Raw genomic sequence first — 27,647 nt, 5'->3', positions numbered from 1 at the left:
TCTTCCAGGATAGTGGTCATAGGAGAAGGTGGTGAGGTTCCAGAGGTATAGCCGAGCCGCTGTGGGGTTGCTAGTTGTCACTGGCCGCGGCGGAGCATGCACAACAGGGCTCCGGCTGCCGACTTCTGATCCCTGATGACATCACTTCCTGGCAGGAGAAAAATAGGGGTTGCACGCGTTCGGAGCATCCGTGCTCCTTCGTCAGGAGATGGGAGTGTCTCAGGTGGGGCGGGGAATTTATACCCTGTTGCCGGACTAATTGCAAAGACATCTGTCTGTGGGGGGGCGGGCGGAGCCAAAATACTCTAAGAAAGTCATCTCAGTAAAAACACAATTGGGGGTACATGTCTCTAGAAAATCCATAAAAGTACATAAAAATACATAAAAATACATGATGGTATTACATAAAAGAGGACTTATAAGAATAAATCCCATAAAAACAATACTGACATGGCCATGGGGAAAATAGATCGGTAATGTGTGTATACATCTACATGAAAAAACGGTATTGGAGGGAAAAAAAAAATAAACATAAAAATAAAAATATATAAATAAAAATAAAAATAAAACTAAATGTAAATAAAAATAAAAATAAACATGAAAATAAAAGTAAAAATAAAGATAAAAAATAAAAATGAAAATAAAAATAAAGATAAAAATAAAAATAAAATAAAAATGAAAATGAGAATAGAATACACACATATATATATATATATATATATATATATATATATATATATATATATATATATATACATACATATACACATATACATATATATATAAAAAATATATATATATATATATATATATATATATATATATATATATATATATATATATATATATATAAAAATATTGATGGAAAAAAAAATATATATATGTCACTGATAGGGAATGATGTGTGGATGTATGAGGTGTCACAAGTATATGTGCAATATTTTAGAGTGTGATATTGATTTCTAATCCCTCGTTTAGGCCTCCTGGCGCTAGAGTGTCCAGGGTATAAATCCAGTAGTTTTCTCTGGTACACAGTCGCTTGAACCGTTCAGCAGGGGGAAAGTGTGCAGGGATGGCTTCCAATACCCACACTTTGAGTCCATCTGAGCTCTTGGGGTGATACTCAGTAAAGTGTCGGGGGACGCTATGTTTATCGGAACCTGTTTCAACAAGGTTCCGATGCTCTCCAAAGCGTTTGCGTAAGGTCCGTATAGTACGGCCTACATAAAGTAGGTTGCAGGGGCACACGAGGCAATAGATGACATATTCCGTCGAACAAGTGTAGAAGTCAGTGAGGTGATGGGTTTTTCCATTGTTTGTGAATTCCTTTAGACCGTGTCTCACATGTTTGCATGTTAAGCACCTGGTCTTACAACATTTGTACATTCCCTTGATTTGGAGAAAGGAGGTGAGTGATGAGTTAGTTTTTGGTCTAATGGAGCGGACCTGGCTTGGTGCTATTAGAGTTTTGAGTTTTTTTGCGCGCCTGTATGAAAAACGGGGGCGCTCGGTGAGGTCTGCACGTAGGTAAGTGTCTTCCTTTAGGATTGCCCAATGTTTATGGAAAATGCGTTCCATGTGCTTGAATTTACTGTGAAACTGGGTAGTGAATCGTGCGGAGGTGGGATGATTGTTTATTTTCCTTGTATACTCAGCTCTACTTTTCTTTAGATCTTCATGCAGGTAGTGGTCAGAGGCTTTTGTTATGAGTTCTTCAGGATAGCCCTTTTCAAGAAATTTCTGTTTGAGTAGTGTTCCATGGTGGAGATATGTTTGGGACTGAGTGCAATTGTATTTAAGGCGGCAATATTGGCTCTTTGGTATATTCTGAATCCATCTGGGGTGGTGACAGCTATTGTAGTGCAGGTATGAATTTCCAGCGGTGGGTTTGACGTAATTCTGAGCACTGATTGTATTATCATGATGGTATAACTCGAGGTCCAAGAAAGTAAGTTTTTCGGCATCTGAGACTGATGTGAAGGAAAGCCCCATCTGGTTGTTATTGCAGTGTTCGAGAAATGGTGGTATGAGGGAGGCAGGGCCATCCCAGATGATAACTATATCGTCGATATATCGACCGAAGAAGATGAGATGAGAAGCAAAGGGATTGTTGTGCCAAATGTATTGCTGCTCCCAGTAGCCCATAGTTAAGTTGGCGTAACTGGGGGCAAAATTGGCCCCCATGGCCGTGCCTTTGATTTGGGTGTAGAACTCGCCATTAAACTCGAAGTAATTGTGGGTGAGACAATATTCTATGAGATCCAGGAGAAAGTGTGTTTGCCGGGGATTGAGTGCAGATTCATCATTCAAGAAGAAACGTACGGCCTGAAGTCCAATGTGATGTGGTATAGATGTATAGAGAGAGACTACGTCCAAAGATAGCCAGAGATATGATGGTTGCCATGGGTAAGAGGATAATAGGTCCAGTAGATTGATGCCATCCTTAACATATGACGGAAGTTGTTGGACTATCGGTTGAAGGAAAAAACCACACACCAAAAAAAAAAAAAAACACACACCAAAAAAAAAAAAAAGGGGGGGGGAAGGGAAGGAAGGAAGGGACACACGAACTCAGGGGAGGAGAAGGAAAAGGTAGTGAAGACTGGTATAAATTTTACTATGTAGGAGATGGTGGTGAGATACTGGAAGTGATCTCTGATAGTACCTTACATAAAAACAAGATATATCTCATACATAAAGCATACAACATATAAATATACACACATATATACATATGGTGAAAAGTAAGGAAATAAAAGCAATACCATGTGGGATAATGCATGAATATATATAAATGATATTGCAAAAGAGACTGAGCAATAATGCAAAAAGGGGACTGAGATGAATATACTCCGTTGCTGTAAGCTTTTTTTAAAAACTGTCACTTGAAGAAAAACAAATTGTTTTTATGAAAGAAATCACGGCATGAAGTTTTCATGTGCCAATATTATAAAATGTCATAAAAAGATGAAACATCCAATAGTTCAAGAGAAATGGGGTGGGAGAGGGAAAGGGAGAGGGTGGGAGATCACTGGTATACAGGTGTACCAATAGGATTAGAGGCAGCTCATGAAAGTTCTCCTGGAAGCACAGACATGAAAGTGGGGGGTGTCATGGCGCTCTTCTAATATCCCAAGATGGTACAAGGAATGTGGGTGGATGGGAGGGGGGGGGGGGGGGGTTTATGGGGCTGCGTGGGGGGGGGGGGAACAAAGTTTGGTACTGTAGGGAAGCTATAGTCCACGGCAGCCAGCTGAAGCGTGGAGAAGCCCTGAGAGATGCAAGAAAGGAGAGAGCGGCGCCAGCTTAGTATAGTACAAGTTTATTTAACACTGTTAAAATTGGTGACTCACTGTCCGAGGTTGGGTGAGACCGGTACACAAAGACTGTTAGGGTCATCCATCTTCCTCTTCCAGGATAGTGGTCATAGGAGAAGGTGGTGAGGTTCCAGAGGTATAGCCGAGCCGCTGTGGGCAACGGTGCAACGCTTCTTCCATATTCACGCTAACAAAAACAAAAACAGTATAAAGGAATCACCAATACCCAATATAGATGATACTGACAGTTCTCCCACCACTGAACAGAACTATCATTTCAATACACAAGAACTACAGGCTCTAGAGAATTTAGAAGATCTATACACTTGCGATACTGATGATTACGTCTCCATTCTTTCCCAAAACCTACCTGGTTCCCCACCCATACAGCATACTACGTTTCGGCCCAAATCAGTTTTTTACCCCACATTTGCTAAAGGTCCGTACATCCAAAGCTTCTACCAAGTGGTCCACGCTGATATACGCCGCATGTGCCAATCATCCCATGACCAAACACACCCTGCCTCCAATCTAACACCTATGGAAAATCGGCTTTAAAGGAACTCATGAAAAACCCAAATATCATCATAAAATCAGCGGATAAAGGTGGTAGCCTGGTCGTTCAAAATAAAGCTGACTACATTAAAGAGTCCATCAGGCTTCTGTCCGATAGCTCCACCTACTTAAAACTCACCAGTGACCCCTTGCCCGAATTCAAAGTGGAAGCTCATTCCCTCATTGAAAAAGCGGCAAAGGACAATATCATCACCTCCACAGAAGTGTCATTTCTCAAACATGACTTTTACCATAGGCCATATTTTTATCATCTCCCCAAGATCCATAAAGATCCACTTCATCCCCCGGGCAGACCCATCATTGCAGCCATGGAGAGTGTCTCCAGTTATTTCTCCATCTATATCGACCATTTCCTTCAACCGATAGTCCAACAACTTCCGTCATATGTTAAGGATGGCATCAATCTACTGGACCTATTATCCTCTTACCCATGGCAACCATCATATCTCTGGCTATCTTTGGACGTAGTCTCTCTCTATACATCTATACCACATCACATTGGACTTCAGGCCGTACGTTTCTTCTTGAATGATGAATCTGCACTCAATCCCCGGCAAACACACTTTCTCCTGGATCTCATAGAATATTGTCTCACCCACAATTACTTCGAGTTTAATGGCGAGTTCTACACCCAAATCAAAGGCACGGCCATGGGGGCCAATTTTGCCCCCAGTTACGCCAACTTAACTATGGGCTACTGGGAGCAGCAATACATTTGGCACAACAATCCCTTTGCTTCTCATCTCATCTTCTTCGGTCGATATATCGACGATATAGTTATCATCTGGCATGGCCCTGCCTCCCTCATACCACCATTTCTCGAACACTGCAATAACAACCAGATGGGGCTTTCCTTCACATCAGTCTCAGATGCCGAAAAACTTACTTTCTTGGACCTCGAGTTATACCATCATGATAATACAATCAGTGCTCAGAATTACGTCAAACCCACCGCTGGAAATTCATACCTGCACTACAATAGCTGTCACCACCCCAGATGGATTCAGAATATACCAAAGAGCCAATATTGCCGCCTTAAACACAATTGCACTCAGTCCCAAACATATCTCCACCATGGAACACTACTCAAACAGAAATTTCTTGAAAAGGGCTATCCTGAAGAACTCATAACAAAAGCCTCTGACCACTACCTGCATGAAGATCTAAAGAAAAGTAGAGCTGAGTATACAAGGAAAATAAACAATCATCCCACCTCCGCACGATTCACTACCCAGTTTCACAGTAAATTCAAGCACATGGAACGCATTTTCCATAAACCTTGGGCAATCCTAAAGGAAGACACTTACCTACGTGCAGACCTCACCGAGCGCCCCCGTTTTTCATACAGGCGCGCAAAAAAACTCAAAACTCTAATAGCACCAAGCCAGGTCCGCTCCATTAGACCAAAAACTAACTCATCACTCACCTCCTTTCTCCAAATCAAGGGAATGTACAAATGTTGTAAGACCAGGTGCTTAACATGCAAACATGTGAGACACGGTCTAAAGGAATTCACAAACAATGGAAAAACCCATCACCTCACTGACTTCTACACTTGTTCGACGGAATATGTCATCTATTGCCTCGTGTGCCCCTGCAACCTACTTTATGTAGGCCTTACTATACGGACCTTACGCAAACGCTTTGGAGAGCATCGGAACCTTGTTGAAACAGGTTCCGATAAACATAGCGTCCCCCGACACTTTACTGAGTATCACCCCAAGAGCTCCGATGGACTCAAAGTGTGGGTATTGGAAGCCATCCCTGCACACTTTCCCCTGCTGAACGGTTCAAGCGACTGTGTACCAGAGAAAACCACTGGATTTATACCCTGGACACTCTAGCGCCAGGAGGCCTAAACGAGGGATTAGAAATCAATATCACACTCTAAAATATTGCACATATACTTGTGATCCTCATACATCCACACATCATTCCCTATCAGTGACATATATATATATTTTTTTTCCATCAATATTTTTATATATATATATATATATATATATATATATATATATATATATATATTTTTATATATATATATGTATATGTGTATATGTATGTATATATATGTATATATATATATATATATATATATATATATATATATATATATGTGTGTATTCTATTCTCATTTTTATTTTTATTTTATTTTTATTTTTATTTTCATTTTTATTTTTATCTTTATTTTTACTTTTATTTTCATGTTTATTTTTATTTTTATTTACATTTAGTTTTATTTTTATTTTTATTTATATATTTTTATTTTTATGTTTATTTATTTATTTATTTTTTCCCTCCAATACCGTTTTTTCATGTAGATGTATACACACATTACCGATCTATTTTCCCCATGGCCATGTCAGTATTGTTTTTATGGGATTTATTCTTATAAGTCCTCTTTTATGTAATACCATCATGTATTTTTATGTATTTTTATGTACTTTTATGGATTTCCTAGAGACATGTACCCCCAATTGTGTTTTTACTGAGATGACTTTCTTAGAGTCTTTTGGCTCCGCCCCCCCCCCCCACAGACAGATGTCTTTGCAATTAGTCCGGCAACAGGGTATAAATTCCCTGCCCCACCTGAGACACTCCCATCTCCTGACGAAGGAGCACGGATGCTCCGAACGCGTGCAACCCCTATTTTTCTCCTGCCAGGAAGTGATGTCATCAGGGATCAGAAGTCGGCAGCCGGAGCCCTGTTGTGCATGCTCCGCCGCGGCCAGTGACAACTAGCAACCCCACAGCGGCTCGGCTATACCTCTGGAACCTCACCACCTTCTCCTATGACCACTATCCTGGAAGAGAAAGATGGATGACCCTAACAGTCTTTGTGTACCGGTCTCACCCAACCTCGGACAGTGAGTCACCAATTTTAACAGTGTTAAATAAACTTGTACTATACTAAGCTGGCGCCGCTCTCTCCTTTCTTGCATCTCTCAGGGCTTCTCCACGCTTCAGCTGGCTGCCGCGGACTATAGCTTTCCTACAGTACCAAACTTTGTTCCCCCCCCACGCAGCCCCATAAGCCCCCCCCTCCCATCCACCCACATTCCTTGTACCATCTTGGGATATTAGAAGAGCGCCATGACACCCCCCACTTTCATGAGGGAAAGAAGCGGATCCCTTATGGTGTGACCGTGGGTCTGGATGTAACAGTGGCTCAGTCCGGATTCAGACCGCGGTCCGCCATTTAATGATGCCTGCTCTAGAGTAAAATAATTGAGAAAGGACAATCCCAATGTTATGTGCTGGATCTATTGTAACATTTTTTTTTGTAATAAAAACAATGTATGTTAAAAAAAATCCTTTGTATGATGTCCTGGAGGGTCCCGAGAAAATCCGTATTCCTCAAAAATGTCCTTTACATATTGATCAGTGCAGCAATGAAGCATTACCACTATACCGGCATGGCCAAAGCCAGGGCTGGGACAAGGGGTGGGCATGGGGGGGGATTTGGGGGGGGGATTTGTGTGTTTTTTTGGGAGTGCTACTGGGGATGATTGGGGAACATTTGTGCTAGGAGGGGAAATTTGGGGGGAGGGATTTGTGCTAGGGTGGGGAATATGAGGATGGGAAATAATGCTGGGACCCAATTTGGAGTGAGGAGAGAGGGGATTGGTGCTCAGAGGGAAAATATGAAGGGTAGAGAAGGGGACATTTTTTGGGGGGGACAGGGGGGATTGTGCTGGCAGCATATATGGAACTAGAGGATTTGAACTAAGCATGCTGATAGGTGCTCAATTTTCTTTTGGGGGGGGGGGGGGGGATTTTTGCTGACACATAATTTGGCATGTTCGCCGGGGGCTCCAGGTGACCTTGTATTGGCCCTGGCCATAGCTGTTCTTTTAGCCACTTATCCTCGGGTGGATCTCATATGAGGTCCTTAGGTTGAAGTGGAGATATCGGGGTGATGGGTGCAGCTGCAGACGATTTCCTCTCATATAAAAGCAATCATAGCGGCTGTCCAGCGGCTTGATTGCTTTTACAGGTGGTGGGAGAGGACGCCCCCCCCTCCTGCCACCCTCCAGTACATTTCCCATCTCGCCCATAAGATCGGGGAGCCAGAGAATGAATCGGCCAGAGGTGGCCCTTTACCATAGAGCTGACCATTGACCAGATGGTCACTGGCCATCTCTATGACCCTCAGAAGCCGCAAGCAACGCCAAGATGATTTTTTATTTTTTTTTTATCTTTGGAGAGATGTGGGGACTTATAAACCCCAGCTCTCTCCATAAAGAGGACCTGTCATCCCTATTCCTATTACAAGGGATGTTTACATTCCACATGACCCTTTGCTACAATGTAAAGTAGTGAGTGTACAGCTTGTATAACAGTGTAAATTTACTGTCCCCTCAAAATAACTCAACACACAGCCATTAATGTCTAAACCGCTGGCAACAAAAGTGAGTACACCCTAAGTGACAATGTCCAAATTGGGCCCAATTAACCATTTTCCTCCCTGGTGTCATGTGACTCGTTAGTGTTACAAGGTCTCAGGTGTGAATGGGGAGCAGGTGTGTTAAATTTAGTGTTATCGCTCTCACTCTCTCATACTGGTCACTGGAAGTTCAACATGACACCTCATGGCAAAGAACTCTCTGGGGATCTGAAAAAAGAATTGTACACCCCTAAGTGGAAATGTTCAGACTGGGCCCAATGTGTCAATATTTTGTGTGGCTGCCATTATTTTCCAGCACTGCCCTAACCCTCTTGGGCATGGAGTTCACCAGAGCTTCACAGGTTGCCACTGGAGTCCTCTTCCCCTCCTCCATGATGACATCACAGAGCTGGTGGATGTTAGAGACCTTGCGCTCCTCCACCTTCCATTTGAGGATGCCCCACAAATGCTCAATAGGGTTTAGGTCTGGAGACATGCTTGGCCAGTCCATCACCTTTACCCTCAGCTTCTTTAGCAAGGCAGTGGACGTCTTGGAGGTGTGTTTGGGGTCGTTATCATGTTGGAATACTGCCCTGCGGCCCAGTCTCGGAAGGGAGGGGATCATGCTCTGCTTCAGTATGTCACAGTAAGTACATGCTGGCATTCATGGTTCCCTCAATGAACTGTAGCTCCCCTGTGCTGGAAGCACTCAAGCAGCCCCAGACCATGACACTCCCACCACCATGCTTGACTGTAGGCAAGACACACTTGGCTTTGTACTCTTCACCTGGTTGCCGTGACACCATCTGAACCAAATATGTTTATCTTGGTCTCATCAGACCACAGGAGATGGTTCCAGTAATCCATGTCCTTAGTTTGGTTGTCTTCAGCAAACTGTTTGCGGCTTTATTGTGCTTCATCTTTAGAAGAGGCTTCCTTCTGGGATGACAGCCATGCAGACCAATTTGATGCAGTGTGCGGCGTATGGTCTGAGCACTGACAGGCGACCCCCCCACCCCTTCAACCTCTGCTGCAATGCCGGCAGCACTCATACGTCTATTTTCCAAAGCCAACCTCTGGATATGACGCTGAGCACGTGCACTCAACTTCTTTGGTCAACCATGGATAGGCCTGTTCTGAGTGGAACCTGTCCTGTTAAACCACTGTATGGTCTTGGCCACCGTGCTGCAGCTCAGTTTCAGGATCTTGGCAATCTTCTTATAGCCTAGGCCATCTTCATGTAGAGCAGCAATTCTTTTTTAAGATCCTCAGAGTTTTTTGCCATGAGGTGCCATGTTGAACTTCCAGTGACCAGTATGAGAGAGTGAGAGCGATAACACCAAATTTAACACACCTCCTCCCCATTCACACCTGAGACCTTGTAACACTAACGAGTCACATGACACCGGGGAGGGAAAATGGCTAATTGGGCCCAATTTGGACATTGTCACTTAGGGGTGTACTCACTTTTGTTGCCAGCGGTTTAGACATTAATGGCTGTGTGTTGAGTTATTTTGAGGGGACAGTAAATTTACACTGTTATACAAGCTGTACACTCACTACTTTACATTGTAGCGTACATAGTCATTACATTGTCAAGTGTCATTTCTTCATGTGTTGTCACATGAAAAGATAGAATAAAATATTTACATAAATGTGAGGGGTGTACTTACTTTTGCGAGATACTGTATATATATATCTATATATAATATAATGTTTGGGGGTTCTGAGTAATTTTCTAGTCAAAAAATGATGATTTTTACATATAGGAGAGGAATGCCAGAAAAAAGGTCGGGGCTGGGAGTGGTTGGATACAATACCAGGCAGGTACGGAGGGGTGCAGGATTAAGGAAACTCTATAACACGGTTTCCATAATTGTGGAAGAAAAGAAAAAGCTGAGCTCGGGACGCCATGCCTTGGCAATTCCCAGTGTTAGCACAAACGTGCCAAATGTAGAGACAGAAAAAAAAAAAAAAAGGTGTGATTGAGAATAACTTTGAAGATCCGGAGGGAAGACGGTGACAAGGACTTACCAGCTGTGTGAGGTGACTGGCGGGTCAGATGCTCAGCTGCTGAAACAAGACGAGCGGCGGTCGGAATTTCACACCAGAACACAGCGCGGGTATTTTAGCTGTCAGATCTCTTCTCTTTGAAAAGAAAAATCCTTTTTCTCTTTTATTCATCTCCGTCTTTTTATTTTCTGTGTCTTTCAGCCGAGTTGAAAGTGAGTTAATTTTTGGTGAGATAACCGGAGATCATCTCCATCTCCCATGGTTGTTATGGAGCTGCCCAGAAGTATAGGACGGCACCTTCTATATACAGTATCTCCCAAAAGTAAGTACACCCCTCACTTTTCTGTAAATATTTTATATTCTATCTTCTATAATGAGACTTTGCTACAATGTAAAGTAGTGAGTGTACAGCTTGTATAACAGTGTAAATTTGCTGTCCCCTCAAAATAACTCAACACACAGCCATTAATGTCTAAACCGCTGGCAACAAAAGTGAGTACACCCCTAAGTGACAATGTCCAAATTTGGCCCAAAGTGTCAATATTTTGTGTGGCCACCAGTTGCGGCTGGTGCATTTGGGGGCGCAGGGGCGCCGCCCCCTCTAACCATGTGTCCGGCCCCCTAATCTACATGCAGGGTTCCAAATGCATGGATTTCAATGGGTTTTTTTTGAAGCACATGATTAGAGCCAGAGGCTCTAATAGGCTTAAAAAAAGGGCGGGCTTGGGGCGCAGAGCACTGCGCCCCGAGCCCACCCAGTTGTGTGACAATAGTGAATGAAAATTCACTATTATCACACGGATCCTCCTCCCAGCCAATCAGGAAGCAGGTCCTGAGACCCATTTCCCGATTGGCCGAAAGGAAAAACCATGCTATTGGCCAAGGAGGAGGAGGATTGAGGAGACGCAGGGGAGGCTGCCGCTGCTGCCCTTGGGGGAAGCTGCCACCGCCTGCTCTCAACTTCAGTCCAGGGCAGGTGAATGAGCTGGTGAGGGGGGGTGGTGATATGGTGTGCGAGCGAGGGGGGGGTATGGTGTGTCCCGTCTGCCACCCCTCCGGCCCATGGAGCACCAGCCGCCACTGGTGGCCACCATTATTTTCCAGCACTGCCTTAACCCTCTTGGACATGGAGTTCACCAGAGCTTCACAGGTTGCCACTGGAGTCCTCTTCCACTCCTCCATGATGACATCACAGAGCTGGTGCATGTTAAAGACCTTGAGTTCCTCCACCTTCTCTTTGAGGATGCCCCACAGATGCTCAATAGGGTTTAGGTCTGGAGACATGCTTGGTCAGTCCATCACCTTTACCCTCAGCTTCTTTTTGCACTCCCTCTTACGCGGACCTGTACCTGGGGGGGTGGGAGCGCAGCCTATGGACCGAGGACAGATACGCACAATTTACAGAATTAATCCTTTGTTGGCATCGTTACATCGACAATGTTTTTATGATTTGGCAAGGGTCTGAAGATGCTCTATATGCATTTGTTCATTGTATTAATATAAATACATATAACTTAAAATTTACCCTGTCTTTTGACAGATCCTCCATTACATTCTTGGATTTACGCCTATTTGTTGGCATGGACCGGTGTGTTTCCGCCAACCTCTATAGGAAGGAGTCGGCTGGCAACACCCTGCTCCATGCCAAAAGTGCACACCCTCCCACATTAGTGAACAGCATCCCCTACGCACAGTACATCCGGTTGCATAGAAATTGTACCCGTGAGGAGGACTTCAGGAGACAGGCTAATCTACTCCGAAACAGACTACTGCGTAGAGGCTACAGCAAATCCCTGCTACGCAGGGCCTTTAACAGAGCCATTGAGCAGGATAGACATACATTACTTTTTAAACCTAAAAGTAGCAATAACAAACCAGCCACAACTAAATTCGTCACTAAATTTTCTTCTCAGCATGACCAACTTAGAGGCATTCTTGCCAAACATTGGCATATCTTGTTACAAGATACTACTCTGGCCCGACATGTGAACCAAAACTCAGAAATCGTGTTTCGTAAGGCACGTTCTATCCGAGTCCCATTATGACCCCAAGAGGGTAAAACCTCAGAAACAACACAAGGGGATTTTCAAATGCAACAGGTGTGACTTCTGCCAGTGGATAAGCAAGGGCCAGCGGTTCCTATTACCTAATCAGGAAATTTTCATACCCAACTTTTTTGCCAACTGCGAAACAATGGGAATTGTTTATCTCATGACCTGCCGTTGCGGTGCATATTATGTTGGCAAGACGAAAAGAATGTTCAAGCAAAGAATAAATGACCATACCTACTTGTCAGGTAATGGCAAAATGATCACACCGATTAGCCGTCATGTCGACTTATACCATAAGTTTTAGATGTCTTGCATCTCGTTTATCGCACTGGCAGTGGTCCCACCTGACCCCAGAGGTGGTAACTGGGATCAAAGGATCCTTTAAAAGGAATCCCTTTGGATAGAACGCCTTAACGCAATACACCCTCCAGGTCTCAATGAGTTAATTTCTTACAAATCGTTTCTCTAGCTGTCTATATCCTCCATCTAGGATGGGAGATTCCTTCTGATATTCCACTACCATGCTACTATGGCATACATGTCTTTTCCATTTAGGAAAACGCATATGTATGGCCTGTTGGACTGCTCCTACAAATTGTTTGTAGGGCTTTCCATATGGTCCGCACAAGGGGTGGGGCTCTACATGATTTAAAACCCTTTAGTTACAGTTGACATATTGGCGTTCCATTTGGAAAGATATACATACATTTAGTTTTGCGGACTTAATTGTTAATTTCTATTTTTATTTCTATTGTTGTTTTGCCTTTTGTCCCCAGTCTCTCCTTTTTTTGTTTTTATATCTGTGGTGTCACTGCACATATGGGTGAATTTCATAAAATATTAACTAATTTTGTATACTATGATGTTTTACTTGCAGTGCAGATTCCTGAGGGCTCGGGCTTCCTACTGTAGTGAGGTGCGGCTGGTAGCGCCGCCACTTCATTCCTCAGATAGCCTTTCCCATATGGATATGTGGGGCTGGGTGCCCTTACTATGGGAAACCATGCCATTCATCCCCTGGGTTAGGCACAAACGATTGCTATGACACCACCGCAATTGTTTCCCCTGGGGTCAAGTGGGCGGCACGTTCTGGGTTCTTACATCAGGGCGGACACGCCCCATCGTGTCTCCACCCCCCCAAGACCTGTCTCCCTACCAGTCCCGAGCGGCATGTAATCACACATGCGCAGTTGCGGTGACTGGATGGGAGGCACCATCAAGCCAGACTGAGTGAGGTCAGCACGCCTATCAGCGGAGTACGTCGCTCAGTTGGAGGATACTTAATCAGCCGGACAGACGCCTCTGTCTGCTCGGCTAACAACAGGGTCATTTCCTGCCTGGTGTCCTTGGGGAACAGATCACTGAAAGGGTGATACACACAAGGTAAGACATACATTGATGGAGTACATGCTGGCAGTCGCCACCTAGTGGCCAGAAATAGAGTCTTTTTGCTTCTTGTGTGCCTTCTACACAGTAACACACAGTGATTTATTTGTGTGTCCATTGACTAGCAGTGCCATTATCTGCTGTTACAGCATTCAAGTATTACCTCAGCTCCGCTTCTATTCCTTACGTACCCAATGGACTAGATGGCACACCCAGTAAAAAACCTTTACATCCAGAGACCGTGGAGCATTCAACCTGCTCATCTAGGGCTTGTAGAAAAACAGCACCACATTCTTGGACAGGTAAATACATGTATATATATTTAAAAAACCCCTCTTTCCCTCTGTTTCGCCCTCATCCTGTTCCTGCCTTGGGTGTACGGTCTCATACATATTACTATCTACTACCTTGTAATACATACCCTTTATAGGGCTATGGTATACATTTTTCATATGGACAGCATGTTGTATCCTCTCTATAGAACCCGACCTTGCGTATTGTGAGGCATTAAATACATTGTGACGCACTCCAGACAACCCTCTGAATGTATAGATCGTATCCCATTTGGTATATTCAACCCTAGCAAAAAGCACCCTTTGGGTAAGAAAATGGAGATTCTTATTTTGTTCCTCCTCCACTCTAATTGATATCTATCCTTATCGCACCTACTATGTAGCTCATTTAAGTGTCATTAGGTACATTGACTACATACTTTTTGTACTTATAGATTTAAAGAACGTGAGAAAAAGTTTTCTCCTTAAAGCGGAGTTCCAGCCATTTGACTCACCTGTCCAACGGTCCAGCGATGCGGCCGCCGGAAGCCTCGATCCTCTCCCTCGGCGCCGGCATCACTGCTGTGGGCACCCGGCTGTTACAGTTTGCGGCTTCACAGCCGGGTACCCACTGCGCATGCGCGAGTCGCGCTGCGTGCCGTGATTGGCCGGCAATCTTCTGGGACCTCTGACGTATCCCAGAAGATTGCAGGGAGGGAGGGGGAGAGGAGAACTTCCGCTCAGGGCGCCGCGGCGCTCCGAGCGGAAGTGGGAGCGGGTACCTGTCAAAACTAGGTACCCGCTCCCCCCCCCCAAAAAATGACATGCCAAATGTGGCATGTCGGGGGGTCAGTACTCCCTAAAGCGGAAGTTCCACTTTTGGGTGGAACTCCGCTTTAAGTATCCTCCCACCTCTATCTGCATATAGTCCTGGCACTCGGCTATTCTGCACTGCAGTGTAAACTATCCAAACCAGTTTCGCACTGGGACCTGTTGTTATTTGTGTCTATACATCATGTATTGGTAAGAAACCTTTTATGTATCTTCTAACTATGTTTGTTGACATACACTGATATAGACATATTTGTCTCTGTATACATACCCAACCTATTGTATGATGTATAAGAATCAAGGATGTATATTGTATGTAACACATGCACTGTCCCCTTGTTCTTTCTAGATCTTATGTTGATACTGTATTTCATAATATTCTCCTGAAGAAGCGTTATGCAAAAACGCGAAACATGTAGAGAAAACCAATTGTTCAGCGGTCCCCTCATCACCGGATACATATCGGCAACATATACAGTGCCTTGCGAAAGTATTCGGCCCCCTTGAACTTTTCGACCTTTTGCCACATTTCAGGCTTCAAACATAAAGATATAAAACTGTAATTTTTTGTGAAGAATCAACAACAAGTGGGACACAATCATGAAGTGGAATGAAATTTATTGGATATTTCAAACTTTTTTAACAAATAAAAAACTGAAAAATTAGGCGTGCAAAATTATTCAGCCCCCTTAAGTTAATACTTTGTAGCGCCACCTTTTGCTGCGATTACAGCTGTAAGTCGCTTGGGGTATGTCTCTATCAGTTTTGCACATCGAGAGACTGAAATTTTTGCCCATTCCTCCTTGCAAAACAGCTCGAACTCAGTGAGGTTGGAGGGAGAGCGTTTGTGAACAGCAGTTTTCAGTTCTTTCCACAGATTCTCGATTGGATTCAGGTCTGGACTTTGACTTGGCCATTCTAACACCTGGATATGTTTATTTATGAACCATTCCATTGTAGATTTTGCTTTATGTTTTGGATCATTGTCTTGTTGGAAGACAAATCTCCGTCCCAGTCTCAGGTCTTTTGCAGACTCCATCAGGTTTTCTTCCAGAATGGTCCTGTATTTGGCTCCATCCATCTTCCCATCAATTTTAACCATCTTCCCTGTCCCTGCTGAAGAAAAGCAGGCCCAAACCATGATGCTGCCACCACCATGTTTCACAGTGGGGATGGTGTGTTCAGGGTGATGAGCTGTGTTGCTTTTACGCCAAACATAACGTTTTGCATTGTTGCCAAAAAGTTCAATTTTGGTTTCATCTGACCAGAGCTCCTTCTTCCACATGTTTGGTGTCTCCCAGGTGGCTTGTGGCAAACTTTAAACGACACTTTTTATGGATATCTTTAAGAAATGGCTTTCTTCTTGCCACTCTTCCATAAAGGGCAGATTTGTGCAGTATACGACTGATTGTTGTCCTATGGACAGAGTCTCCCACCTCAGCTGTAGATCTCTGCAGTTCATCCAGAGTGATCATGGGCCTCTTGGCTGCATCTCTGATCAGTCTTCTCCTTGTATGAGCTGAAAGTTTAGAGGGACGGCCAGGTCTTCGTAGATTTGCAGTGGTCTGATACTCCTTCCATTTCAATATTATCGCTTGCACAGTGCTCCTTGGGATGTTTAAAGCTTGGGAAATCTTTTTGTATCCAAATCCGGCTTTAAACTTCTCCACAACAGTATCTCGGACCTGCCTGGTGTGTTCCTTGTTCTTCATGATGCTCTCTGCGCTTTAAACGGACCTCTGAGACCAGGGCCGCTGTTAGAAATCACGGGGCCCCCTACAACCTACCTGACAGGGCCCTCCCCCCCCGGAAATATCAATTCGCTAAAATGCCATGGTCGCAATGGTATGCTTTGCAGCCATGGCAGAAATTAGAGCCTCGCTACTGGCATGTTTTTTTTTACTTTTTTAAATTGCTGAATGGCAATTTTACATTGTGAGATCGCATTGCAATGTGAGCCAATTATTTGACTTCAAGGTGCAGAGCGACCCTATTGAACTCAATGGGGATTGGTACTGCCTGTCAAACTCTGTAGCCTGCGTTAAAAATGCCACAGCTATGAAGTAAAGCATCACAGCCATGGCATGTATACAGCCCTGTCTGACTATATGATAGCTGGCTTCTGTTGAAAGGGCATGACCAAAAAAGGTCTGCCGACAAATCTCCCGATCAGTCCTCTCAGCCAATGGCCTGAGAGCGCTGACCAGAGTGTTCTGGTGGGTGGGTGGTCCCCTTGTCAAAACACAATTGAACAGCAGGGGAGATTGCTGTACTGACATTGGGTTGTTAGTACAGCGGCTCTGACCTGCGGTGTAAGGTTTTTTTTGTTTAGCCCGCAGGGTTGAACGAAAAAAAAAAAAAACTAGCAGTATATACATTAGGCCGTATTTACACTTGTGTGATGTTTCCTGAATGTGTGAAAAAGTGCACGGGTAACGGGTGTTTTGCAGTGCATTTTGGAAATGTACTGCAAATGCGCAAAGCACTTGTGGTGTCATTAATTGTTAATGGCACCCCAAATGCAATTATCAGACCTGCGTTTTGTCATGTGGCAAAGCTGCATGTCTTAATAGGTTCTAGAGCTTCTGTGATGTGTTTGTCACACATATGACAGCCCATTCAAGTGATTAGGTTACCTATTTACGAAAAGGAAGAAAAAAAATGCAAGCAGGAGCGTGTGTTCCTGCTTTGTAAAGTATAAAGTGGGCCTTAAGAGTGGTATATAGAAAAGGCTGGGCAGAGATGTGTACACTGGCTCCCAGCTCCAGCAGTGCAGCAGCTACCTGTAGTTCTAGGCTGGGTCCATGTTCACCCCTCTCAAAAATCCTGAAGTTTCTGTTCCTTCACTCCAGCAGTTTTCCTTCACTCTAGCAGGAACCCCCCAACATCCTCACACTCACCCCCTCCAGCAGAAGAATTGATGCATCCAAATCCTAGAGGTCATAGTGAAACAGAGCAGTGAGAGGACGATCTGGAGGGAGGGGGAGCTTCCTGCTCATTCATCTCACTGACAGGAGATAACACTGCCAACTACTGACCAGGGGGAGAGACGGAGGGGAGTTTCAGGACCGGGCAGATACAGACAGAGAGAAGCTGTCTCCTTCTGCTTCAGATCTGGACACTTTGCCAGCTCTGGACACTTTGCCAGCATGTAGAACCGATCCCTCTGCCAAGCTGCTGGAGGAAGAAAGCTGGCACTGAGTGTTGCAAGTAGATCCACAGGAGTCACATGACAGTACAGTCGGCTCTCCTCTCCTGCAGGTGCCCGGGCCCCTCTTCTGAAGTGACAGAGCTCGGGCCCCCTACAGGAGGGCTGGCTGTACTGGCTTATCAGCGGCCCTGTCTGAGACTATCACAGTGCAGGTGCATTTATACGGAGACTTGATTACACACAGGTGGATTCTATTTATCATCATTAGTCATTTAGGTCAACATTGGATCATTCAGAGATCCTCACTGAACTTCTGGAGAGAGTTTGCTGCACTGAAAGTAAAGGGGCTGAATAATTTTGCACGCCCAATTTTTCAGTTTTTTTTTTGTTAACAAAGTTTGAAATATCCAATAAATTTCGTTCCACTTCATGATTGTGTCCCACTTGTTGTTGATTCTTCACAAAAAATTACAGTTTTATATCTTTATGTTTGAAGCCTGAAATGTGGCAAAAGGTTGCAAAGTTCAAGGGGGCCGAATACTTTCGCAAGGCACTGTAATAGAAGTCTATGGCTAAGTGCAGCAAACCCAGGATAGTCTCAGATGCACTGCACCCACGGTGCCTTCTGATTTGCCGAGGCCTCATGCTAAAGTCCCTGGGGCCACATGCAGCCCACGGGACACCCCTGATGTAGTGCAAGAGCCTGCCTGATTGGATATATAGTGATTGGATAGATGGTGTGTCCTCCTATTTTAAAGTTTTGGGAAGTCTAAAGAAGATTGTACAATCAGATTGTATGGTGTATTGCCACATTTATAAAATTACCTCATTTAAAAAAACAAAGCCCCCGCAGTGCCGACAACACGGCCAACATGTTCAGCCATCCTGCTTCCTGGATCCCATCCTCCGGCCATCTGATTGGCCAGAGACGCGATTACATCACTCCCATGCATGCGCGCGGGAGCCACCGTTCACGGCATAGGGCTCTGAAGGAACGGCACGGGTGGCCATTCCTTCAGAGCATATGCGCCGATGACATCATCGGCTGCATGCACTGTAAATATCTCCTAAACGGTGCAAGGTTAGGAGATATTTATAGCACCTACAGGTGAGCCTTAATATAGGCGCACTTATAGGTAAAAGTCTTTAAAGTGGGTTTACAACCTCTTTAATTCCCAATCTGGATCCTGCACACTGCTGTGTATCCTACATGAGATTCACCCATCCAGCACTCTACTGTCCATACTCAGTGGTGAACCTCAGCCATGACCCAATACCAGGGAAGCTCCCCCTGGGGTTGGAGAGTCCTAGGGTATAGCCTTACATCTTCATGTCCATATCATGGCAACTCCACACCCATCTGTCCGTCCCATCTCTCTAAGCTCCACCCACACATTTTTAAGGACCTGCCAGGGAGGAAGTGAAATAAGCTCACTTCCTGGAAGACTTAAGGCACATATCTACTTTACCCACTTCAAAACCGGGCACTTTTACCCCCTTCCTGCCCAGGCCAATTTTCAGCTTTCAGAGCTGTCACATTTTGAATGACAATTGTGCGCTCATGCAACAATGTACCCATAAGAAACTTGTATCATTTTTTTGAGACAAACAGAGCTTTCTTCTGGTGATGTGTAATCCCCACTGGGGGGGGGGTTTTCATGTTTTGCTAAATAAATGCAAACAGATTGAAAATTTTGAAAAAAATAACAAACTGTTTTCTTAGTTTCTGTTATAAAATTTTGCAAATAAGTAATTTTTCTCTCTCACTGATGTGTGCTGATGAGGCTGCACTGATCAGTTGCACTGATGGGCACTGATAGACACTGGTAGGCTGCACTGATGAGGAGGCACTGATGGGCGCTGATACAATTTTGCAAATAAGTAATTTTTCTCTCTCACTGATGTGTGCTAAAGAGGCTGCACTGATAAGTTGCACTGATGGGAAATGCTAGACACTGGTAGGCTGCACTGATGGGCACTGATGAGGAGGCACTGATAGGCGCTGATAGGCAGAACTGATGTGCACTGATGAGGCTGCACTGAAAAGTTGCACTGATAGGCACTGATGAGGAGGCACTAATGGGCACTGATGAGGAGGCACTGATGAGGCTGCGCTGATAGGTGGCATTGATAGGCAGCACTGATGAGGAGGCACTGATGGGCACTGATAGGCGGCACTGATGGGCCCTGATAGGCTGCACTGATGAGCACTGATAGGCTGCACAGATGGGGTCAACTGATCTCTTTTCCTCCCACCAACACAGCGTGAGAGGAAAGTAATGCCGATAACCAGAAAGTCTGTTTACATGTTATCAGCTATGGTTGGCCCTTTACCCCGATCTGTGGTCAGCTGTGTCCGAAGGACACAACAGTCACATAGCGTGTTCGATGCATGCTGCAGGAAGCATGCAGGGAGGCGGGGTTCTCTGATTGTCTATGGACATCCTCCCAGAACTAGATGACTATGCTGAGACATCTTTTGGCAATAGCATGGTCGGCAAGAGGTCAAAGGGGCAATAAATGAACCTCTGCCCACATAGTGGTGGCGGGCCATGTCTAAGGAATGTGTGTTAGCACAGCCACCTGAAGTCTCCGCCAGAGCTGCATGTGTCAATGAGACGACCCAGGAAAGCCATGCAGGTAATGAGTGGCATCACCCTATCACGAGAAGTCCCTGAATGAGGACCTTTCTATGAGGATCATCTGGTAATATTTTCAGATTCAAAAAGATTGAAAACCACTTTTGAAACGACATTAACATGTTAAAGTTGGTAAAGTGTATGTGAAGTTCTAGTGATTGGCCTTAGATCTACTTCATGATGCTGTGACAGCACACGCCATACAGCGGGACGGCATTATGCTTCCAGGAGACCTGCAGACAAATGACAAGCTTTGCTTTGATTAGGAGATTTTACCTTCGTGACTCATCTCAGGAAACATTTATTTTTTTTGTCCTTTTAATGGTTGCATTGCTCACAACTATTTCTACATGGCGGTGGCGGCGCACTTATTTATTTTCCTAAATTAAAGGCGCTGCATGCAGCTGCAATGTGTGAATTAGCTTCCTTTGCTGCTCCCCCATCCATCCATCCTCAGACTCTCGGCTTCTGTAGAACACGATGACGGATCTAAAGCTGCGTCATGAATTATTCTGTAACATTCAGCATCAATCAGATTATATTGTGATAAATGTACAATTACTAAAGTATTTACATTTTTATCTCGCTCTTATGAATTATTTATTGTGGTATAAATACAGATATTAACTCTTACCGAATATTTCTCGGCATTAAAATACTTGGCGGTGGGATGAATTCTTTTCTTTGTAGGATGATCCGGGATTTTTAAGGCGTCTTTAATTTTAGGTCGATGAATTAGAGATGATTTAGATGTGACTTTCAGGTGAATTTAGGAGATGACAATCGTTTCCAAATCTGGAAACTGCATTCTGTCAGCACAATTGTGCTTCTGCGCCATAATTTAGTGTATTCAGAAAGGCCGGGTGAAGAATATGGATGATGTACCAATTGCTGAAACCCGGAGCAGCCAATCAGATCTCTATGTAGTTTAGTCAGGACATTTGAGACTTATTTGAAGTGGTTCTAAAGGTTTAAGGTTTCTTATTTTCATGCATTCTATGCATGAAGGTAAAAAATCTTCTGTGTGCAGCCCCCGCCCCCTCCTCCCAATACTTACCTGAGCCCCATTTCTATCTATTTTCACGAGAGCCTCAGCTATCCAGGGACCTCTGCTGTGCCTGGCAATGACTCTTCTCACTGAGCTACCCTGAGATGCTGGACAGCTCCCTCTCATTGGACAACCCTGCCTTGTGCTGAACCTTGAACTGTTTGCTCCTCCCATAAACTTCCTGATTTAATTAATTTCTCTGCACTTCCTGTTTGCCAGATTATTGTGCTCTCTCTCTCTAGCCAACATCTAGCTCTCGTCTTCCTTGCTGCTGTCCCTATCTTTTCTACCACTCGTTACTAGAGTTCAGCGAACACCTGGATGTCCGGGTTCGGCGGGTTCGGCCAAAATTGAAAAAAAAGTCCGGGTTCGGGACCCGGACTTAACCCGAACTTTGTCCCGATCCCGAACCCCATTGAAGTCAATGGAGACCCGAACTTTTGAGCACGAAAATGCCTCTAAAACACACATGGAAAGGGCTAGAGGGCTGCAAATGGCAGCAAAATCATCTTAAGAGCACGGCAAGTGCTCTGCAAACAAATGTGGATAGGGAAATAACTTAAAAGAACAGAAAAAACAGAAAAATAAAAAATAATCATCTTGAATGATGTAGGAGGAGAACGAGGCCCATATGGAGTAGAAGGTTGTGGTGGCGGTGGATATGGCGGTGGATATGGCAGTGTAGGTGGAAGCGGCTGTGGCAGTGGAGGAGGAGGACGAGGAAGCCAACGCTGGTTTTAGTTTTTTATAAAAAAATAAATAAATTCGGGTACACCCCAAAAGAGTAAGAAAGATCAAATCCAGCGATGGCTGGGTAAGGCCAGTATACATCTCTATTCTGCACAAGGTACGGAAAAGTCCTGTGGGATCCATGATTGGTTCATTTTAATGAACGTGAGCTTGTCCACATTGTCTCTGGACAGGCGGCTGCGCTTGTCTGTGATAACGCCACCAGCCGTGCTAAATACCCGTTCAGATAATACACTGGCTGCAGGGCACGCCACCACCTCCAAGGCGTAAAGGGAAAGCTCAGGCCATGTGCCCAACTTGGAGAGTTGAAGGGGACAGGCCCGTCATTCACTACATGTAGGCGTGTGCACACATACTGCTCCACCATGTTAGTGAAATGCTGCATCCTGCTAAGACGTTCCATATCAGCTGCTGGTGCTGCTGCTTGTTGTGGAGTGCTGACAAAGCTTTTCCACATGTCGGCCATGCTAACCCTGCCTTCTGAGGTGCTGGTGATGCCCTGGCAGCATTGACGACCTCTTCCTCCTCCTCCCCTGCCTTGGCCTTGTGCTTCCACCTTGCCCCCGCTGTCAGGTGGGAATGCCAGCAGCAGCACATCTACCAGCGTGCGCTTGTACTCATGCATTTTCTGATCACGCTCCAGTGGGGGAATTAAGGACGGTACGTTGTCCTTGTAACGGGGATCCAGCAGGGTGGTCACCCAGTAATCCGCACAAGTTAGAATGTGGGAAACTCGGCGGTCATTGCGGAGACACTGCAGCATGTAATCACTCATGTGTGCCAGGCTGCCCAGAGGCAACGAAAGGCTGTCCTCTGTGGGAGGTGTATCGTCTGTGTCCTCTGTATCCCCCCAGCCACGCACCAGTGATGGCCATGAGCTGGCCTGGGTGCCACCCTGCTGTGAACATGGTTCCATCTCCTCCTCCATCTCCTCCTCCATCTCCTCCTCCTCATCCTCCAGAACTGTGCCCCTGCTGGACAATTGTGTCCCTGGCGTTTGTGTGTGCAGGAACCCACCCTCGGAGCCACTTGCGAATGACTGCCCTGAAAGCCTTGGAAATGTTACCTCTTTATCCTCCTCCTCCTCCTCATCCTGTGCCACATCCTCTTCCATCATCGCCCGAAGTGTTTTTTCAAGAAGGCATAGAAGTGGGATACTTAAGCTGAGAACGGCGTCATCGGCACTGGCCATGTTGGTGGAGTACTCAAAACAGCGCAACAAGGCACACAGGTCTCGCATGGTGGTCAAGTTATTGGCGGTGAAGTGGTGCTGTTCCGCAGAGGTGGAGTTCCACCTTGTGGGCACGTCACATATGAGGCGGTGAGAGGGAAGGCCGAAGTTACGCTGCAGCGCTGACAGGCGAGCAGCAGCAGGGTGAGAACGCCGAAAGTGCGCACAGACGGCCCGCACTTTGTGCAGCAGCTCTGACATATCGGCGTAATTTCTAAGGAAACTCTGCACCACCAAATTCAGCACATGCGCCAGGCAAGGGATGTGTGTCAAACCGGCTAGGCCCAGAGCTGCTACGAGATTTCGCCCATTATCGCACACCACCAAGCCCAGGCTTGAGGCTCACTGGCAGCAACCACTCATCGGTCTGCAGTTCAATGCCCCTCCACAACTCCTGCGCGGTGTGTGGTTTTTCACCCAAACAGGCAAGTTCTAAAACTGCCTGCTGTCGTTTACCCCTGGCTGTGCTGAAGTTGGTGATGAAGGTGTTACGCTGACCGGAAGGGGAGGCGGTAGAGGATGAGGAAGCGGAGTAGGAGGAGTTAGGAACAGGAGGAAAACTGAAGTGCCCTGCAATCCTCGGTGGTGGAAGGACATGCGCCAAACTGCTATCCGCCTCAGGCCCAGCTGCCACTGCATTTACCCAGTGTGCTGTATCGGTAGTTAGGTGGACCTTGCCACAGATGGCGTTGTGCAGTGCACACCTGATTTTGTCACCCATTTGGTTGTGCAGGGAAGGGATGGCTTGCCATGGAAAAGTAGTGGCTGCTGGGCACGACGAACTGTGGGACAGCCACCGCCATAAGGCTCTTAAAACTCTGCGTCTCCATCAGCCGGAATGACAGCATTTCAAAGGCCAGGAATTTTGAAATGCTGCCATTCAGGGCCAGGGATCTCGGGTGGGTAGGGGGGTACTTCCTCTTCCTCTGAAGTGTTTGGGAGATAGAAAGCTGAATGCTTCCACTGGACATTGTGGAGGTGGTTGTTGGTGACCCAGGTAGTGGTGTTGCTGGTGGATCCTCTGTTTGCGGGGTGGCAGGTGTCACTGTCACTACAGAGGTGGATGAAGAGGTCAAGACTGCAGCAGCAGAAGAGGAAGCAGGAGGAGCCAGAGACCTTCCTTGGTTTTGGAGGTGTCTACTCCACTGCAGCTCGTGCTTTGCACTTAGATGCCTGGTCATGCAGGTTATGCTCAGTTTGAGAAGGTTTATGCCTCGCTTCAGGCTCTGATTGCACAGCGTGCAAACCACTCGTGTCCTGTCATCATCACATTGTCTGAAGAACTGCCAAGCTAGGGAACTCCTGTGAGCTGGCTTTGGTGTGCTCGGCCCCTTGCTGCGTTGGGCAGTAGCAGGCGTAGTGTCTAGGGCATGGCCGCTCCGCTTTTGCACCCTGCTCCCTCTTCCGCTGTGTTGGTGGCTCTGTGCGACCACCGCCTCTTCCTCCAAACCACTCAGGTTACCTGCATGATGTTCATTCCATGTGGGGTCGAGGAGCTCATCGTCCTCCACATCGTCTTCCACCCAGTCTTCACCCCTGCAACCCTTGTAGGTCTCCACAATTCGGAATTCCACAGCAGTTGCCACCTGCGTTTCGTCCTCATCGGAGACGTGCTGCGATGGTCCTCCCATGTACTCATCTGGAGACATAAGTGGTTGGGCATCGCTGCACTCAATCTCTTCCACTTCTGGGGCAGGGCTAGGTGGATGGCCCTGGGAAACCATGTTAACAGAGTCATCAAAAAGAAGAAGAGACTGCTGCATGACTTGGGGCTCAGACTGCTTGGCTGATTTGCAAGGGGGTGAGGTGAAAGACGGTTGGACATCGGCTGCAGGTGCCAACTCTGACCTTTCTGCAGTAGACTGGGTGGGAGACAATGTGAAGGAACTGGAGGCACTGTCAGCAATCCAATCTACTATAACCTGTACTTGTTCTGGCTTCAACATTTGTAGAGGCGCATTAGGCCCTGCCAAATACTGCTGCAGGTTCTGTCGCCTACTCGCAGCTGAGAAAGGTGTTTCACTTGTGCGTGTAGCTGGCACAGATCGACCACGTCCTCTCCTTGCAACAGGAGCTCAACCAGCAACACCACGACCCAGGCCATGGCCCCTATTTGACGTTCTCCTCATATTTATCGAATTTTGGATCTTCCCCGAAATGGGTTTTTATTGATAAGCGGAATACAACAGTATGCAATGGGTGTATCTCACTGTAACATATGCAGACAGGGCCGCAATTAACATTTTTTTCCCTCTAAATGGGTTTTTATTGCAATGCGCAATACAACAGTATGCAATGGGTGTATCTCACTGTAACATATGCAGACAGGGCCGCAATTAACGTTTTTTTCCCCCTAAATGGGTTTTTATTGCAATGCGCAATACAACAGTATGCAATGGGTGTATCTCACTGTAACATATGCAGACAAGGCCGCAATTAACTTTTTTTCCCCCTAAATGGGTTTTTATTGCAAAGCAGAATACAACACCAGTATGCAAAATCTGATAAATAATTGTCCCCTTAATTGGTGCTTGTTGAATAGAAAATTTGAAATGCAGTGTCTGTCTAAACGCTGTAAGTCACAGTAAAATATGAAGGAAAAAGTTTTTTTCTTTTTTAAATGCAGATTAAGCAGACACATATGCACTCAGCTTGCAGTAAATGGCCGCTACACACCGCACACCTAACAGGCTGGATACTGTTGTTGTTCTATTCCGCTATTGAATAAAAAAAAAAAAACATTTGAATGAAAAACTGAAAAATATTTTTTTTTCCCTAAATACTGAAAAAGAATTATTTTCCCCTTACATTGGTGCTTTTTTAAGAGCAGGTTAGAAAAGCAGTGTCAGTCTAAACAATGTATGTCAAAGTAAAGTATGAAGGAAAAAAGTTTTTTTTCTTTTTTAAATGCAGATTAAGCAGACACATATGTACTGAGCTTGCATTAAATGTGCAGCACCGCACGCCTAACAGACTTATAAAAGTTTTTTTTTCTCCTTTCTCATCCTCACTGGGCTCAGGTCAGGGCATAAAGATTGTGCACTGCACCCTCACACAATACAATCAATTTAGATCTCTGTCTGATTAAAGAAGATTCTTCCTATTCTTTCCCTCAAAGCAATCTCCAGCCTGACCCTACAATAATCTCCTATCTCTCCCTCAGCAGAAGTATCAGGAACCTCTCCCTAATATAGTTAGAGCAGAGTGACGCACGGCGCTATGTGACTCCAGCTTATATAGAGGCTGGGTCACATGCTGCACTGGCCAATCACAGCTATGCCATTAGTAGGCGTGGCAGTGATGGCTTCTAAGGGCATACTAGTTAAACGCTTGCTGATTGGCTGCCGTGCACTTGTTGAAAGCGCGCCATTAAAACCGCGCCAAAACATCAAATAACGTTACCGAACAACGGACAGTACCCGAACATACAGTGAAATGTTTGGGTCCGGGTACAGAATACCCAAAAGTCCGGCACGATCCCGAACAATACAGTCCGGGTTTGCCCAACCCTAATTACAATGTATTATTTTCTTCTTTTAGATCAAAAGGAATGAACTTCCATCTGTAAATGAGGGCAGTTTAACCTCTTAAAGACACTAAGTCCCGGTCATACAGACATCGCATGTGATTTGGAGCGCACTGCTCTGCAAATCACATGCAATGTCTGTACGATGCAAATTCAGCCATACAGATTGTACAGATTATACGGCTGAATTTGCATCACTTTCAGACACAACTCACACAGGACCCTTTTTTGGGTCCGCAGCAGAATTGTATCACACGGTGGTTCACACCAATGCGATCTGATTCATGTCTGGACTGACAGTTTACACTGTGGTATGCAAACTGATCTGGGGGTGTCTTTAACCTTGTATTGACACCCCCCAGCGATTCGCATATGGCAGTGTGAACTGCCTGCGAGTTGATTGCGATGCCAGAATCCCCAGTGGATTCGCAGGGTTCCCGCATCACATATATGTGAACCGGGACTAAGC

This window comes from Pelophylax lessonae (genome assembly GCF_965119305.1).
Source record: "Pelophylax lessonae genome assembly, chromosome: 4".
Taxonomy (NCBI): domain Eukaryota; kingdom Metazoa; phylum Chordata; class Amphibia; order Anura; family Ranidae; genus Pelophylax; species Pelophylax lessonae.
This window is presented reverse-complemented; position numbering follows the sequence as displayed.